This window comes from Metopolophium dirhodum, chromosome 7 (assembly GCF_019925205.1).
Source record: "Metopolophium dirhodum isolate CAU chromosome 7, ASM1992520v1, whole genome shotgun sequence".
Lineage (NCBI taxonomy): Eukaryota > Metazoa > Arthropoda > Insecta > Hemiptera > Aphididae > Metopolophium > Metopolophium dirhodum.
The window spans coordinates 35,139,671-35,157,255 of NC_083566.1; positions in this window are offsets into that span (position 1 = coordinate 35,139,671).

Below are 17,585 nucleotides of genomic sequence, written 5' to 3' on the forward strand. Positions count from 1 at the left end.
GCGCGCGTACACACACAACTATAAAATAGTAAAATACGACGCAGTCGCTCCTCGGTCCTCAGCAAATGCGCAATAAACACTCGCTCACGCAAACGAGCACACCATGACGGTCGGCGGCGGCGGCGGCGTCGGCGTCGACACGGACGTCAGACCAGACAAAACAACGCACACCGGCCTGCCCCTCACTCACCGACCGTCAATCGCCGCAGTCCCCACCATCGTTGCCGGGGCAGTGTTGTTGTTATTTACATCCTCGGCGGCGGCGGAAATCGGACACGGAATGGGGTTATGGGGAAAATATGTGAAACCGTGATCTAGATTACGGGGCGACGGGTGTGCTGCAAGTAAGTAGTCGTAGCCGTAGCGGCCCACGCCGCCGCCGCCGCGCATGGTATAATATAATACGACCCATACGCGTTTTCATGCTATATAGCAGTAGTGCTAGTGCAGTACAGGCTACAGGCATCAGCAGCTGCCCGCGGAACGATGCACCGGCCACCGGCCAGGATTCGATTATATAATAAATTTATAAAATATGCTATTACTTATTATAATATTATACCAACTGTCCAACTATAAATTTAAGAATTGTTTTTTCGAAAACGAGTCAAGTCGATACCATTACTCGAAATTGTTGAGTATTCACAAACCTTTTAAAATACTCCAGAATTCTATTCAAGTATTAAAACATTTGAAAATTAAAGAGTTATATTATTGACTTGTTAGCTTACGAAGAATTTAATAGAAATGTAAGAAGTAAGACTACGCTTCTACATGTCATGAAGTTCCATTAATGGATGGCCACTTCACACACACCCGGCTAGTTTGAAATGTTGTAAATTAAATTAAATTTTTTTATTTTCATTTTTATAATAGTTTTCATAAATTTAAAAAAACATTTGTGCTTATTGTAAAAATTTTCTTTACAAATTGTACAATTTCTAGATAAAAAATTTAAAAAGCGGGTAATTGGATGTCTACTGTACTGCTGTACAGTAGGTTACAAGTGACTCAATGTATAATGGATTGCATTAAACTTGAATTCAATGATATAATATCATTGTATAAGAAAAATGATTCTTAGCGGAGACGGTTTATCAGTCTGGATTTTTTAAATTTTATATTCTGAGCGGAGCGAAGAAGCTATAGTCGTACAATGGTGTCTACTTTTTCTTTTTTTATATCCTGTATACAAAATTTCTACCAGAAGGAGTGCTTCGATTTCAACATATAGTACCTTATCTTTTAGGAAATTGGATCAAGATGGTACTTTAGAGGAGTCATTTTTCGATTTTCTCAATAGTTATTTAATGCCACGGGTAAAAATACTGACAAATTACAAAAAACCACTTAAAATGGGATTTTAAATTATAACGTTTATCACCGTATAGCAACGAATAAAAAATTATAATATTATAATAATAACTTAAAGGCCATAATAAATAATAAAAATTACAAAAATCCAGACTGATAAACCGTCTCCGCTCAGAATCGTTTTTCTTACACAATGATATTATATCATTGAATTCAAGTTAAATACAATCCATTATAAATTGACTCACTTGTAACCTACTGTACAGCAGAGCGACATCCACTTCCCCGCTTTTATTATTTATTATAGCCTTTAAGTTGAATTAATATATCGTTAGAAATTAAAATCCCATTTTAAACGGTTTTTCGTAATCTGTCTGTAGTTATTCCCATAACATTCAAAATCAAAAAATGACATCTCTGAAGTACAATCTTGATCCAATTTGCTAAAAGATAAGGTACCTACTATATCATATATGTTGAAATCGAAGCACTTCTTCTGGTAGAAATTTCGTATACAGGATATATAAAAAAAAAACACCATTGTAAAACCACTAGCTTTAATAAAAATGTATGAGATGAACCTTATTATGAATTCATGATACCAGTCCTAACTAAAGTCTGAATAAGAAAGGAAATTTGTATTCGTTATTTATTTTTTGGGAACTTACGTATGGATGTATTATTTTCTTCTACAAAAACTTATGGGCTGCAACACAATTCCTAAAATTTACTTTTTATAAACACGATTCCCAGTTTCAAATGTCTATAAAAAAAACCTAGTGTATATATTTTTTTAGATTTTTTGTTCTAGTATGAACTATTCAAGTATTAATGTCTAATGAGGAACCTATTATATTATATTTTCAAGTCTTATCTATAAAAATTGAACAATTCATAAATCTTTAACAACAAATTTTTGGGTGTTTAACTAATTTTGTATCAAAAACTACACTCAAAATTGAAGATCGAAGCATTTTTCCTTCTGCATATCGCGAAGACAGACACTAAATAAAAAAATGCATATCATCATTGTAAAATCAATACATTCATCGCTTTGTTCAGAATTTAAAATATGACAATCCTACAAATATTTTAAACGTGAAAGTTTGTAAGTATGTTTGTTACTCTTTCACGTAAAAACTACTGAATGGATTTTAATGAAACCTTACAATAATATAGCTTTATTGTGTGGATTTTTTTATTTTAATTTTAATTTAAAAAAATGTGTAAATTGTATACCTATACCTTTTTTAGTAATAGAAATAGTCGCTGGCTGAAAATAAATAACATTCAAACAATTATTATAATTATTTAGTTTAGTCAAAAAAAAAAAAACAATTAATCAATCGTGATTTTGTTTTCTATTTAGTAAACTAGAATTATTTGCAAGTATAGCATTATAATTTTTGTAATTATAATTTTAACTTTTGCGTTTATAATATTAGTAGGATATATATAAATTAATGTTTGTGTGTAAATTAGACTTCTGGGAAGAAGATAGGCTAATTTAAAAATGGTTAAATTTGTTTTTTTTTTATTATTCGAATTTTAGTACGGTTAGGTTAGGTTAGGATTTTGTATTGATTGATTATATTAATCCACCGTAGGTGGAATTAAGTAAAAATTACAAACTTAATATAACTTTGATAATTTAGAGTTAAATCATACACTTACGTACAAACAACACGGGGCCCACTGATGAATAAAAAAAACAAATTTAACCATTTTTAAATTAGCCTATCTTCTTCTCAGAAGTCTAATTTATACACAAACATTCATTTATATATTATATCCTACTAATAATATAAACTCGAAAGTTAAAATTATAATTCTAGTTTACTAAATAGAAAACAAAATCACGCTTCACTTGTGATTGATTAATTGTTGTTTTTTTTTTTTTTTTGCTAAACTAAATAATATTATAATAATTGTTTGAATAAATTATTTATTGTTTAAATGTTATTTATTTTCAGCCAGCGACTATTTCTTACTAAAAAAGGTATAGGTATACAATTTACACATATTTTTAAATTAAAATAAAAAAATTCATACAATATATCTTTATAAATTGTAGCCTATGTGTTATTCTGATGTATCAGATATATTATATTGTAAAGTTTCATTAAAATCCATTCAGTAGTTTTTACGTGAAAGAGTAACAAACATACTTACAAACTTTCGCATTTATAATATTAGTAGGATAATATAAAATCTAACTATAAAAATGTGAAATGAAAATCTCTGTACACGCTAAACTCCGGAACTACTTATCAGATCTTTTTGATTTTTTTTTTGAAACAAAAGAGTATTTTACGGAGAAGGTTTATATGAAAGAAAATTTTAGGAAAATCTACCGGTGCATAATATATTGTTTGCTATTGGTTAATCGGGCATATTTGTTGATTTGTATTATTATATTTTGTCAATATACATTAGATCTGATAAGTAGTTCCAGAGTTTAGTCTGTGTATATATATAGTTAGTGGGTAGATTAAACCTCTGGGAAGAAGATAGGTTAATATTTACAAAGGGTTAAATTTGTTTTTTTTTTATTCATCTGATTTTAGTATACAGTTAGTTTGGTTAGTATAGAATTTTGTATAAATTGATCATATTAATCCACCGTAGATTGAATTAGGTAAGTAAAAACGACAAACTTGGTATAACTTTAATACTTTAGAGTTAAATCATACACTTACGTACAAACAGCACGGGGTCCGCGATCTACCGCAGGTAGATTGCCTACCTGATAATGTACTGCTGCGAATCAGAATTTTTATTCCGGGCAACGGAAAAGTTAAGATAAATGTTGAACACCATATACCGAATATTAAATAGCGAATTGAACAAAGTTTAAGTCATATAGAGTTGATACATGACGGGCAACGACGTGCACGGGATCAGCTAGTTACAATATAATAATAATATTCTACTGTACTACGGTAAAATTATTATTTTACCAACATTTTCTAAGACCTACAATTTACAGGTGAACATAGGCGCAACTATAGGGTTAAAATTTTAAGGGGGATATTTAAAACCCTTTAGCCACACCCCTAGTTGCACTACTGCAATGCGTTTAGTCAGTGACACTATAGGTAACTAAGTTCTTTTTGAGAAAAATTATTGGTTCACTTATACAATTTAACTCTGACATTTATAGGTACATATACTGATATACTATAGCTGATCCCGTGCACTTCGTTGCCCGTAAAAAATTACAAATTTAAAATAAATTGTGAATTTTCAACTCCTTTTGGGTGCAACTCAGCCTCCCTGGTAGACGGATCGTGAACAATGTGCGAAATTTTGATTTGATGCACCTGATTTCCTGATTTGCTCGATTAACCAATGGCAACGAAATAATAAATACTAATTTATATTAAATATTAAATATTTCTCCTATAATAAATAGCAACCATTTTTAAACAAAAATGTCCACCGTAGATCCCTGTTTGAGCACCTCCCCGGGTTGGACCTACCGGGTCTAATCAAGAATCTAAATCATCTCGGGAACCACTTCAACACAGAACACTAAAAAAAATTCTGAGCAGAGCGATAAATGTATTGATTTTACAACAATGTATGTTTTTTTTTAAATTTTTATTTTTTTGTCCGTCACCACCGTTTGGGGCAGTAAAACTGCTTCGATTTTCTTCAACAGTATCCTGTTCGATGGGAAAGTTAACTAGTTGGTGCATTCGGGAGGTCAAATTTAAAATTGTCAATAGTTTTCAAAAGCGCCGGGAAAAACGAAAATTTCAAAATCGGTTTTCGACAAAGTGGATTTTGGTTTTCGGTGTAATTAACTCTAAAACAAATTAACTTATATACATGAAATTTACACTGGTTATTTATATTCAAAATTTCTATACATACGATAAAATTTTGACCACTACAGTGTGACTTTTAAGTAAGCTGAACACATAGTTATGCGAAAATTATACATGTAAGATGTATCTATAAATGTTCTATTTGGATTTTACAAACTTATAAAATATATAAAATTAAATATTATACAAACAACATCAGTGGTATATACATACATTTAATAAAGTGGAGAAATGTGGGGTTTTTTTAAAAAATGTTTCATAAAAACATTTCTACTTTTTATAGTGTAAAATAAAATCTGGGAGGGGGGGATGGTTAAACACCCAAACGTGTCCCGTGTGTACTGTCTGTGTTCCCACTATAAAAATACTATAAACAAATTATTATATGTTCAACTACAATAAATTGTAAAAAAATAATGGTAAAACAGTAAAATACAAAATACCATAATGGCGTCTTTTAGTACGAGGAACATGTGAATAATATTCATTATCCATGTATATTATAATATACGTGACTAATCGTGCGTCATACCTTGACATACTGCCCTCGGCAATCCTCGGGACCATAGACCATAGACACGGACCGGAAGTGACGAATGACGAGACTCGCAAACGTGAATACAGAATTCTATAGACCTGCAGCGTTTCTCAAACTGTTTTTGTTCGCGGTGCCTTTTTTAAATTAAGGGCGCCCTTCCAAAAACATAACATGACTAACTATAAAAAACATAAAAATAAATAAAAACCAGAAAAAATTGTAATGGGTAGGTAGGTAATATGAATATATGTATTTTATTAAAATTATACATAATTTAAACATTTTTATTTACATAATCGTAATTGTTTCAATCGCCGCCATCGTCGGGTTTTCAAATCAATTTTTGGACCATATAAAATGTTACAGAAGCACGGCGTCCCTTTAAAAACAATACGGTGCACCAGGGCTGTAGACTATAGATTCATATAGATTTCACTCTTCTTTCCCAAAATGTCATCGCACAACACAATACTTTATGCCACGGTGAACCCAAAGAAATAGGCCAACGACGACCGAATGATACGATGATTACAACGGCCAATCCGAATACTATGGTGATGTAGCTGTGATCCCAACTCTAGGCTGAGGAAAATGTGGAAAATGTATTTTTCTCTGCGTCCGTCATCTTGTTTGGATCTCGTTTGCCCGTTTAGGTACTCCTCCGCAGTGCAAATGCGTATTAAGTATTAAATATTATAGACTGCAGTGTCAGATGCGCTGTGATGCTGTGCCGACGATTGACGAAATGTGATGAGTGATGACTGATGACTAACTAAATTTTTGTAGGTATACACTAAACACGCTATAGCTATACAATAGTAGGTATGCAGACATAACACAAAATATATAATAATAATGCTATATGTAGTACCAAAAATTTTAATATTCCAACGACGCTATATCTTATAAATAACTTATAAGATATTTGCCTCGTGGGTCAGTAGTTTCATCGATACAAAAATATATGAACGAATTTCCTATGTTTTTCGTATTTTTTTTAAAACAACTGTGTAACATTTGATTACATAATTCTTCCTTAGGGTACTTTTATCAGGTACATGTAGATGAGTACATTTTTCCAAAAAAGATCTGAAATTGGTATTTTGCAATTTATGCAGCGGTATTTAGATGCAATCAAAGCTGAACAAAGTTCTTGGAAAAATACTGATTGATTTTCACCTAATGCTGTTGATAAACGAATGTTTGTTTAGAAGTCTGGGTTTTCAAATATTTTTCGTGTGAAAATGACTTAACGTGCTGATAAATTTGAAACTTTTTTTCTACTACAACTACTTCATTACAATACTGACAAAAAACTGAATTATTATTTAAGGTTTTGAAAACCTCACTTGATTTGTTATATGGTTCAATCCATTTTCCTAAGTGATGGTAATTTTGAACTTGGACACTTTGACATTGTAAAGTAACAAACACAAACAATGTTATATACAATGAACACGTTTTTATAATACGTTGGTCGTTGACTATTGCCGAATGTACGCTTCGAAGTAAAGTAGTGAGTTTACCAGTCCGTGTTCGGCGTGTTATGTATATATATAGTATTGACGATAAGTCGATAATGTTAGACGAAGTAAATAGGATACAAATTCTACTGTACGTGTGTTGTGATTGAACTCCTCCTAACTTGAATGAATTTTTTTGTATGCGTTTGGGTGACGCTCCGGATTGTTTAGATTCACAAATCATCCCCCTACATCCAACCAGGGGATGTGTTCAAACGGGGATTTAGAGATTTACGGTGGAAATTTTTGTTTATAAATGGTTGCCATGGGTTTTTTTTTTAAACTGTTATAATAATAATAATTATTGGTTGCCGTGAAATCAGTGTATTCATTCAATGCATTTAATTTTTTTGTAAGCTGTATTTTAATATTATATGTATTGCAATTACGTAAATATTGAGCGTATTATACTCACATATAAGTTACGTACATAAAACAATGCCACGTCTTCGTGGACGAGGAGGAAATATTGGTCGACAGACTCGGAATTCATAATTAGTCCAGCCGTTTAGGAGGAGTTCAGTGACATTTTCTTGGTATAACTTTGATACTTTAGAGTTAAATTATAAAGTTACGTACTAACAGCACGGGGTCCGTGATCTACCGCAGGTAAATTGCCTACCTGTTAATATACTGCTGCAAATCAGAATTTTTATTCCGGGCAACAGAAAAGTTAAGATACATTTTGAACACCATACACCGAATATTAAATAACGAATTGAACAAAGTTTGAGTCATATAGAGTTGATAAATTTAACGGGAAACGAAGTGCACGGGATTAGCTAGTATCTTATATAATATTCTTATATAGACTCTCTAGATATACCTACCAACTAATAAGTAATAAATAATAATGATCTACGGAAACGTAATATTATATTTTTAAAAATATTTCTAATTTTTGTGTTGTGGAACAATTTTATATATAATAATTCTACATACATGGGTCCCCACTTAAAAAACAATCGTAAAGCTCTCATTTCGAGACTTCGCCTTTTTCGACCCTTCCTCCGCTCAAAGCTCTCATTAAAAATCAAAAGAACAATAAATTAACATGGCTCTTCTAAGACCCGTGTGCTACTATTGCATTCAACTTTGGGGTTCTGCCAAACCATCAAATACTAGAACTATTCAGGCATTCCAGTCTATACTCTATATGTCTACGATTGATATCAGGATCCCCCTGGTACAGGGCCGCATTTTAGGGGGGCGCTGGGTACAACTTCCCCGGGCGCCAGTATTTTGGGGGCGCCAAAATTTTGTGGTCAGAAATTTGTTTACTTGTGAATTATTAAAATTGTATTATTTTAATTATTTTAATAACAGTAATCAGTACTATATAATATAATTTAATATAATAGTATTATCTTAGATCATTGTATATGATCTAATAGTATTATTATAATATAGTATTAGGCTGTTTGAGATGTATTATTCAATCAACCAATGTATTTATAGCAATATAGCTATCAGCGATCGATAATTATTAATATACTTAATAACAGTTCCCAAATTAGTTGTGATTATGTCAATAGACATCAGTTAGTTATAATAATACGGCGTATAATAAATTTAGCTATCGTGTGCGGCGTGTTATTTTACAACACAATTATTATTTATTACTTATTACTTATTAGTAGGGCTGGGATTTTGATGCAAAGTCATCTTTTTTTCTGATGTTTTGTTACGTTGATCCGTGAGCATAAAATGTGTTTTTGGTGATACTGATTATTTTAAAGTATTTTTATTTTGTATTTTCTTAGTTTTTAGAGCATTTTTCACAATTTCTTCATGAAATGAACGAAAATTGTTGCGATTCACAAGAAACATTCGGCAAACTGCCGACAGCACGAATAATAAATTATATATAGTATCATATATTCATATATTTCATCATAGCTAGGCTTTTCTCCGAAAATTATCACCGTTATATACCTATTATGAATTATTATTTTTATTACACCATACATATATACATAGGTACAAGTTATCGTCGATAACAATTTTATCAACATTTTTTAGCAAAAACAAGTTAAAATATTAAAATTATTATTTTAGAATGAATGATTAAGAAAACAGAAGCATAAAAAACTAAAAAGTAACAACGTACAATAAATTATCAAAAAAAATACATTATTGTAGTATAATTTAAAATTTTTTTTCCAATTTTTTAAGTTATTATTAATACAATTTAAATGCATTTGTTTAGTTCATTTTTTCATTTTTTAAGGGCATTAAAATCCCAGCCCTATAAAAAAATTCAAGACTTGTTTGGTGAATAATCCTCAACAGTTGTAATAAATTATACTTACAAGTTACAATATAAGTTATAACTACCTATGTATTAATCAGAGTTAACCTAACCTAATCAAAATGTGCAAAAATAAATAGTTTAAAATATGTAAAATCTTAAACCAAGTAATTCAAGAATTTGCAACACTACAGAGTAGAAGAAAAATTTTAATTTAATATTATATAGTTACATTATTTTTATAAAATACTATATACAAAAAAATATAAAATATTAATTTGCATAGTTTTATATAATTTTATTTTATTTATTCATAAAGTACCTACTTCAATATGTTAAAAAAAAACAATTTTTATGATGAATTATAAGCAAGGTTTAAGGGACATAAATTCAAATGAATCTTTGCGGAGAGAGGATCAAGCAATTACTAAACAATATTTTTGAAAAAAAAGCACACATTGTAAAACAAATATTCTTTTCTTTGCTCAAAATCTAAAAGGTTAATGAGGATCTATCTCAAATATTTTCCGTGGTTAGGCTGCAAAACCGGGGCGCAAAATGTCTAAATGCGGCACTGCCCCGGTATATTACCAATGAATCACTTCATAAAGACATTTGCATTCCAACCTTAAATAATCTTGCTATGATCACCTACAAAAAAACACACAAAACATACAGTACTCACTCAAATCTTATAATCACTCAACTCCAAACAAATTCCAGGTAATCCACCCAGGCGCCTGAAAAAGAACTGGTGTAGAGACCTACTCGATTAAATCGATTTCCACGGGGTGCCGTCATTGGGTGACTTCCCCCTCCCGTCAATCAAACCACATCAAATTCCCCTATTGTATAACATAAATAAAATAATTCTACATAAAATTATAAAATTAAATTAAAAAATTTAAATGTGTAACTATTATGCAAAAACGTGCGTTTTTATGGAAAATATGCAGAAAATATGCAAAAAAAAAATGCAGGATACAAATTTGTAATATTATTTATTTAAGTATGATTGATGAAAATCAGTGGCGTAGTTAGGAATTTGGTTTTTTTTTTTTTTTTTGGGGGGGGGGGGGGGTATACGTTTTTAGAACCATGAATGGTCATTATCAGTTTTTGGGGGGGGATCCATTTATTGCATGTAATTGTATGTAAAAATACGAACATGCATTATATGCAAAATCCTGTCTTTAGTTATAACTAAAGACCGGATTTATATGTTTTTACATATCGTTACTGGATCTATGCAGTCTTATGAGAGTAAAAAATTTGGATGATTTGTTCAATTCTGAATGCATAGAAAAAAGTTTTTTTTGCATGTTTGAGAATATTTTATGGGTTAGAGAATATTTAACTCATTTAGCATATTTTGGAATATTTCGTGAATTGTGAGAAAAAATTTGTATTTATTTTTAATTTTAATATTACGGTACCCAGAAAAAATTTTTTTGAACATTTACAATTTTTATTTTATCATTTCCAACTCTTACTAAAGTGCAATAATATTCCATTAGAATACGAAACTTTAAATACCTAATAATTAACTCAATATTAATATAAAATTGAAAAAAAAAAAATTTTAAATGCATATTAAAGTAAATATAATGATGTTTATTGATTATTTTTGCATATTTTTGCTTTTTTTTTGTATATTTTGCATATTTTAGCATATTTTTTTGAATTTTTAAGAGAATATAATGAGAACATTTTAAGGTTTTTTCGAGAATATTAGCATCATATTTAAGGTATTTTAAGAGAATATAAATCCGGTCTTTAGTTATAACTTATAAAGTTTAACACTACAATAACACTAGCATTACAATATATACTTAGGTACTAACTATGCTAAAAAAATATTTTGTATTTAACTTATAAACCGTGCGGACTAATGCGATGATTTTTCGCGGGGACCAATTGTCCTAGATTTATCTTATAAGATTAACATTATCTAAAGGAAATTTCTTAAATAAGATATTCAAAAATATACAACGTGTTAACGTAATGTACTATATTGAATAATAGTATCAACGCAGATAGACACTGTCACATTGATAATAACACCTACCTATAGTTGAAACAAATTCATAGAGGTTAATCAAAAGACCGTTAACTCAACAGACATAAAAAATGACGTTCTGATAATCTGATAAATTAAATATGCTTTTAAACTCCTTCAAAAATAAGTGATGGAGTTTCGGTACCTACCTGATATAGACAAACATAAAACTATAAACAAAAAAAATTTTTTCTGATGGGGTATTTATGAACCACCACTTGATGATCACCCACTAATTTGCTTATATTATATATTCATAAAGTATTGCTAAAAATGTTTTGAGTATAATATGCCATATTTCTAAATAATCAAAAAAAAAAAAATAATTAAATAATTACCTAATTAATAAAATGTCTTTATTTACTAACATATTTTTAACATAATATGGAATCCAAAGTAGGTATAAGGTATAATCTAAAGTAGGTACTTACAGTATATTTTATGTAAACTTGTAATAAGGTTTTATGACTTATGACATACAAATGTGTTGTATGCACATTCATATTTTATGTTCATTACAATTAAACAAATACAGTCACAGAGAGGAATTTTTGAGTATCTAAATAGCAACAATGCAACATATTAGTATTACCTATTAAAATAAAAATCAATAAATGCAATTTATTATGTTAGAATTATTTATTTTATTTAATTACTATGATTATATCTAAATATCAACATACCTTTAGTTATTAGTATTAAATGAATATAAACAATTACAAATTATTAGGATAGTATTACCTATATTATATATTATAGTATTTAAAATGAATTTTCAGATTAGAATAAAATGTTCAACATTAAATTATAGTGGGGCAGAGGAGGGGCAAAATGTTGGGAGGGCAATGCCCACCCTGGTCCCCGCAGTTTAGCGCTGCCCCTGAATTTGATTACTATGTATAGTTAATGGTATTAGGTATAAAAATAAATGTAAAAGAAATTATGTTGTACCTACTATTTATAATTATTATATTATTATACCTCTAACTAACATTTTTTAATTTTAGGAGTAAAACACAACAAAGTTAGGTATAAAATCCGTTTTGGAACACTATTATGTTGTACTATAGAAGAATTCGATAGCTCAAAAATCTCCTAACGATAAAGTAATATAGTAATAAAAGTAATATTAAATAACCTTGTGTTCGATTTAAAAATTGACGTGTTACTTTTATTTATTAAGACGATATTTTTTTATCTGTCAAACGTGATACGTGAACCGTAATTTGTGAGAAATAAATGTTGTTTGTTTTCTGTAATAATAGTGTTTGAACTATCAGTGTTACACAATACATTAATAAATAATAATAATTAATAAGTAATATCACATTATCACTTCACATATTATTATAATAATATAATAACCATTGAATATCAAATTAATGTGAGACTTCTGGACTCCGGTACCTAATGCGTAATCAATTACCTAACCTACAACTGCAGTAAGTATTCTTTAAAACTATTTCACTATAGGTACCTACATTATTTGTATATAATATATTTTATTTGGTGAATAACATGTTGACAAAACTGTACTACCATCTAGTGTCTTACACCGCGAGATAACACTGAATACTGTACAATATTATAACATAGGTTCCGTACGGGCTACGGCAGATTATTTTATTCGTTGTTTCACAGAGATCACATTGGTCTGTACTCTGTATAGTGGTCACTGGTCAGTGATGACGTATTTTACACATTTACGATGTGCATAGTATAACTGATATAACAATTAACAATAACAAAAATATAATACACCGATGATAGGTAGGTGGGTAATACAAAATATTTATATCCTACTTTAATATGTATTAGAATATTACTGACATTTGTGGCCACGAATGAAATGTTAAGTATAACACGCATTAACATGTGGATGCAATTTTACGCATAAAATACTTTATAGAAATCACTTAGTAAATAAAGTAAATAAATAATTATTATAATTAATATAAAACAGTTTCTGGCGTGTGTTAAGCACTAAAAAAATTAGCCAGTCGTAATAAATCTATTTATATAAATTATAGACCGTAAATTGTATTTTAAGTAGGTAGGTAATTTTTATAAAGATGGTTAGATTATATGCTTACAGGTTAGGTATTACGCGTGATTTTTAAAATTTTAAAATTACCGCCAAACTGAAATCCCCTATATGACAGCAAATCAATATTATTCGGTAGGTTCACTAGATTGGGGGTTAGTTCTGGTAACAAATTGAATCTAGTTGTTACTTTATAGGTGGTCAAAACCAAAAAATACTCAATACTTTTCATTTTTCAAAATTATCTGAAAACCTATTTTCTTAATTTGCTGTAATTCAAATCCAATAGCCATTAATAGGTAATTGCGATACTAATAAAATAGTTATTTTTAACATTTATATTATATTCGTATATAAACATATTATATGATATAATTGACCAATATTATCCCGAATAATTACAGGTTATTAATATTGAACATCCAAACGTTTGTTTAAATTTTTAATTCTGATGTTTGAACACCCAAAACCCCAAACCCGAACAAATAAATGCTAAGCCCTAATTCAGATACCTAAGTACAAAATAAATTAGGGCTCCCCATAAAAATATACTTATATATACTGCAGTATAATATGCATAGTGCATACGCATATATTATTAAATAAGTTAAGAAAATATTATAGCGTATACAGTAAAATATAACAGTTATATTATAATTTATAACCTAACCGCATAATAAATTAACACGAATAAATAAAATTTTAAGTTCATCAAACTTAATATATTGTTTAAAGTATTATCTTAATTTATATTAATTTAATCTATGCTGATATTATTGGAAGTTCAAAGTTCTTAAAAAATATCTATCTTTGAATATTACATTTTACAGAAAATACTAAGCATAGATAGTTTTATTTACTTACCTATTGCTGTATTTAAATTTATATATATTATTCATTTTTCATTAGTTATAATTTATGAAAATAATAGTGATTATTTTTTATAATTTGTAGACATAGATTATTATTTATTATGGATTATAAATTATAATACTATAGTGTAGTATAGTGTATAATATATAACAATCATACAATAAATTAACAAGTGACAAAAATATAATTTAGCTTAAAATACTTACTACGATTTACAAAGTCATCTTCTGTAGTCTAAATCAAAATTATAAATAAAGCTACTAAAATCAAAGTACCTACTTACCTACTTAATTATCATGTACATCGTACATCGTTTGCGCATCAGTGGCCGATTATCGTTTGCGCATTGTCTATTTACCTGCACCAAATTATCGTACGTTCGTACATCATAATATGCACATCAACATGCTCAATTAACAGGGTATAAAAAAAATAATTTTTGATTGAAAATTCAATGATTGTCATATCGTGTAATAAATAGATACAATTAATTAAAAATGAATTGCATTAATTCAATTTAATTGTAGTCATAACAATGCACATATCTAACCACCATATAATATTATACCTATAGTTAATGAAAAATGTTAAATGTTAAAATGTTATGTTTAAAAATAATAAAGATACATAGCAATACGTTTTTGTTAAGTGAGCATTTAAAGTTCAGATTTTGACAAAACTCACCAAAATCTCGAAATTTTTGTTTTTTATTAGTAAAAAGTTGTATGTTATTTATAGACTATAGTCTAGTTTTTGACGTTTAGGAGCCTGTTGTAAATGATAGATACCACTAGAAATTTAGAAAACAACTTGTGGTTTTTGGTATACACCTTTTTTTTCAGTTCTATTGTTAAATAATATTGATGAGCAAATGATGTTCGACCTTTTAAACGGTCAATGCGCAAACGATGTATAACCCAAAAATCGAACGATGCGCAACGATGTCTTACAAAAAAGTCAAAATTAACAATAGTGATGCGCAAGCGACAACAAGCGATCATGTACGCCTTCTATAATTATTATTTTAATAAGAAATAAAGGTAATAGGTAGAGGCAACTACCTATTCAAATTTCAATAACTATATATAGTCCAGTTAACTTAACCTAACCTAACCTACATAATTTACAAATTAACATAATATGTATAAAATCTTATATGATACGTATGCCTACTAAAAATAGTTAACATTTTTTACTGTTCACAAATTCATAGTTTTAAACTTAAAAAAATTAACGATAATTAATCAAAATATTTGTTCAAAAGTGTATTATATTTTACTAATAATAATATTTTTGATTATAGCTATACTATAATGCTAACCTACCTATCTTGGCAGTATTTAAAAAATTTAATACATAAAATTCATCAAATACTATTCTATATTTTAGATATTTTTGATGAATTCCAGTTAAATTATTTCTTATAAGTACACCCCCGCCATCGCTCCCTAAAAACATCATTAATTCGCTACTTATTATTACTATTTATTTACGTATAAAAAATTGAAAACTTAAAAGTAAATAGTATATAGGTAGTATAGGTAATAGCCAATAGGTATACGGTATACCGTATACACAACTACAGCGATTCTCAAAGCATGAAATGTTTAACCTTTCTAAAATGCCCTATTTTTTTAGGTTTACAAAAGAATAAAATATAACAGGTACTATTACCTACTTTATACGAGTTAATAAATTTAATTGCACTGAACATTATCAGGTACCTATGTCTTATAACTTAGAAGACGTTATACCTAAGTAATAAGTTGTATGTTTTGACATTTAAATAGGAATATCAATGACAGAGAATTAAACAACACCTACTTTATGGCAAGTATATTTTTTTTTTGGTGGGGAGAGGGGTAAAAGTAAAAAAGGTGGGTAAGTGGATGTCGCTCTGCTATACAGTAGCTGATTACAAGTGGGTCACTGTAATGGATGGTGTTGTTAAATTTGAATTCTATATGATATAACACCATTGTATAAGAAAAACGATTTTGAGCAAAAACGGTCAGTCAGCCTATGATATTACCAAGTATATTTGATGATATTATTGTGAATAAAGTAATTTATATATAACCTATTTACGTGGAACCTAGTTTTAATTTTTCAATCTTTAGCTATAAAAGTTGAACATTTTATAAATGTTTAACTACAAAATAATTATTTCATTTTAAATTTGATAAACTTTGTCAAAATTCGAACTTTGAATGCTTATAAAAAAAAACTGTGACTATGTATTTTTAATATATTTCAACTGCTGTTTTAACAATATATCAGGAGCCTTACATTAAATTTTCACGCTTTTTTATCCAACAAATAAAATTTTATTGATATTTGTAGAAAAAAAAACTATAAAAAAAGAAAACTAACAACGTCAGTAAATAGCTAAAAAATTGTAAAATATTTTCAAAATGTTATCGTGTATAGAAAATGCAAATATAAACGACCAGTGAAAATATCATGTATACACGGTCATTTGTTTTAGAGTTGCACCAAAAACCAAAATCAATTTTCTCAAAAATTCCCGTTTTTCCTTAATTTTATTTTTCTTTCGTTTTTCACGGCGCTTTTGAAAACTACTGGGAAAATTTACTTTTGACCCCCCTAAGTACCAACTAGATTCACTTTCTTATCAGAATGATACTGTTGAAGAAAATCTAAGCATTTTTACCGTCCTAAAAGGTGATGACAGGCACAAAAATAAAAAAATAAAAAAAGAACACACATTGTAAAATCAATACATTCATAGCTCCGTTCAGAATCTAAAATTGTATTTAGTTCTGATATAATCAAAAGACTGATCAGTCATGACTCGTGTTAGTTCTCTTTTAGTGATATTTGCTCCACAACAATGAACTTTTCTCTATAAAGAGTTATATACCTATTAGTTTAAAGCATAAAACAATGAACAGGGCTTTATATGTATTTGGATATCCCATAGGTACCGTCATCGATCGTCGTTGGCGATAAACGTTACCTAGGTATTGGTAACCATTTTCTTGGTTAATAGGTAGGTAGTACTAATAATTTTTTTAAGAAGTATAATAGCTGAAAAGCTTATTGCATAATATATATTTTGTAATTGATTTAATAAGCTAATTCTGGTACCGATGTACCGTTTCGATCGTCGTCGACGATAAACTGGTT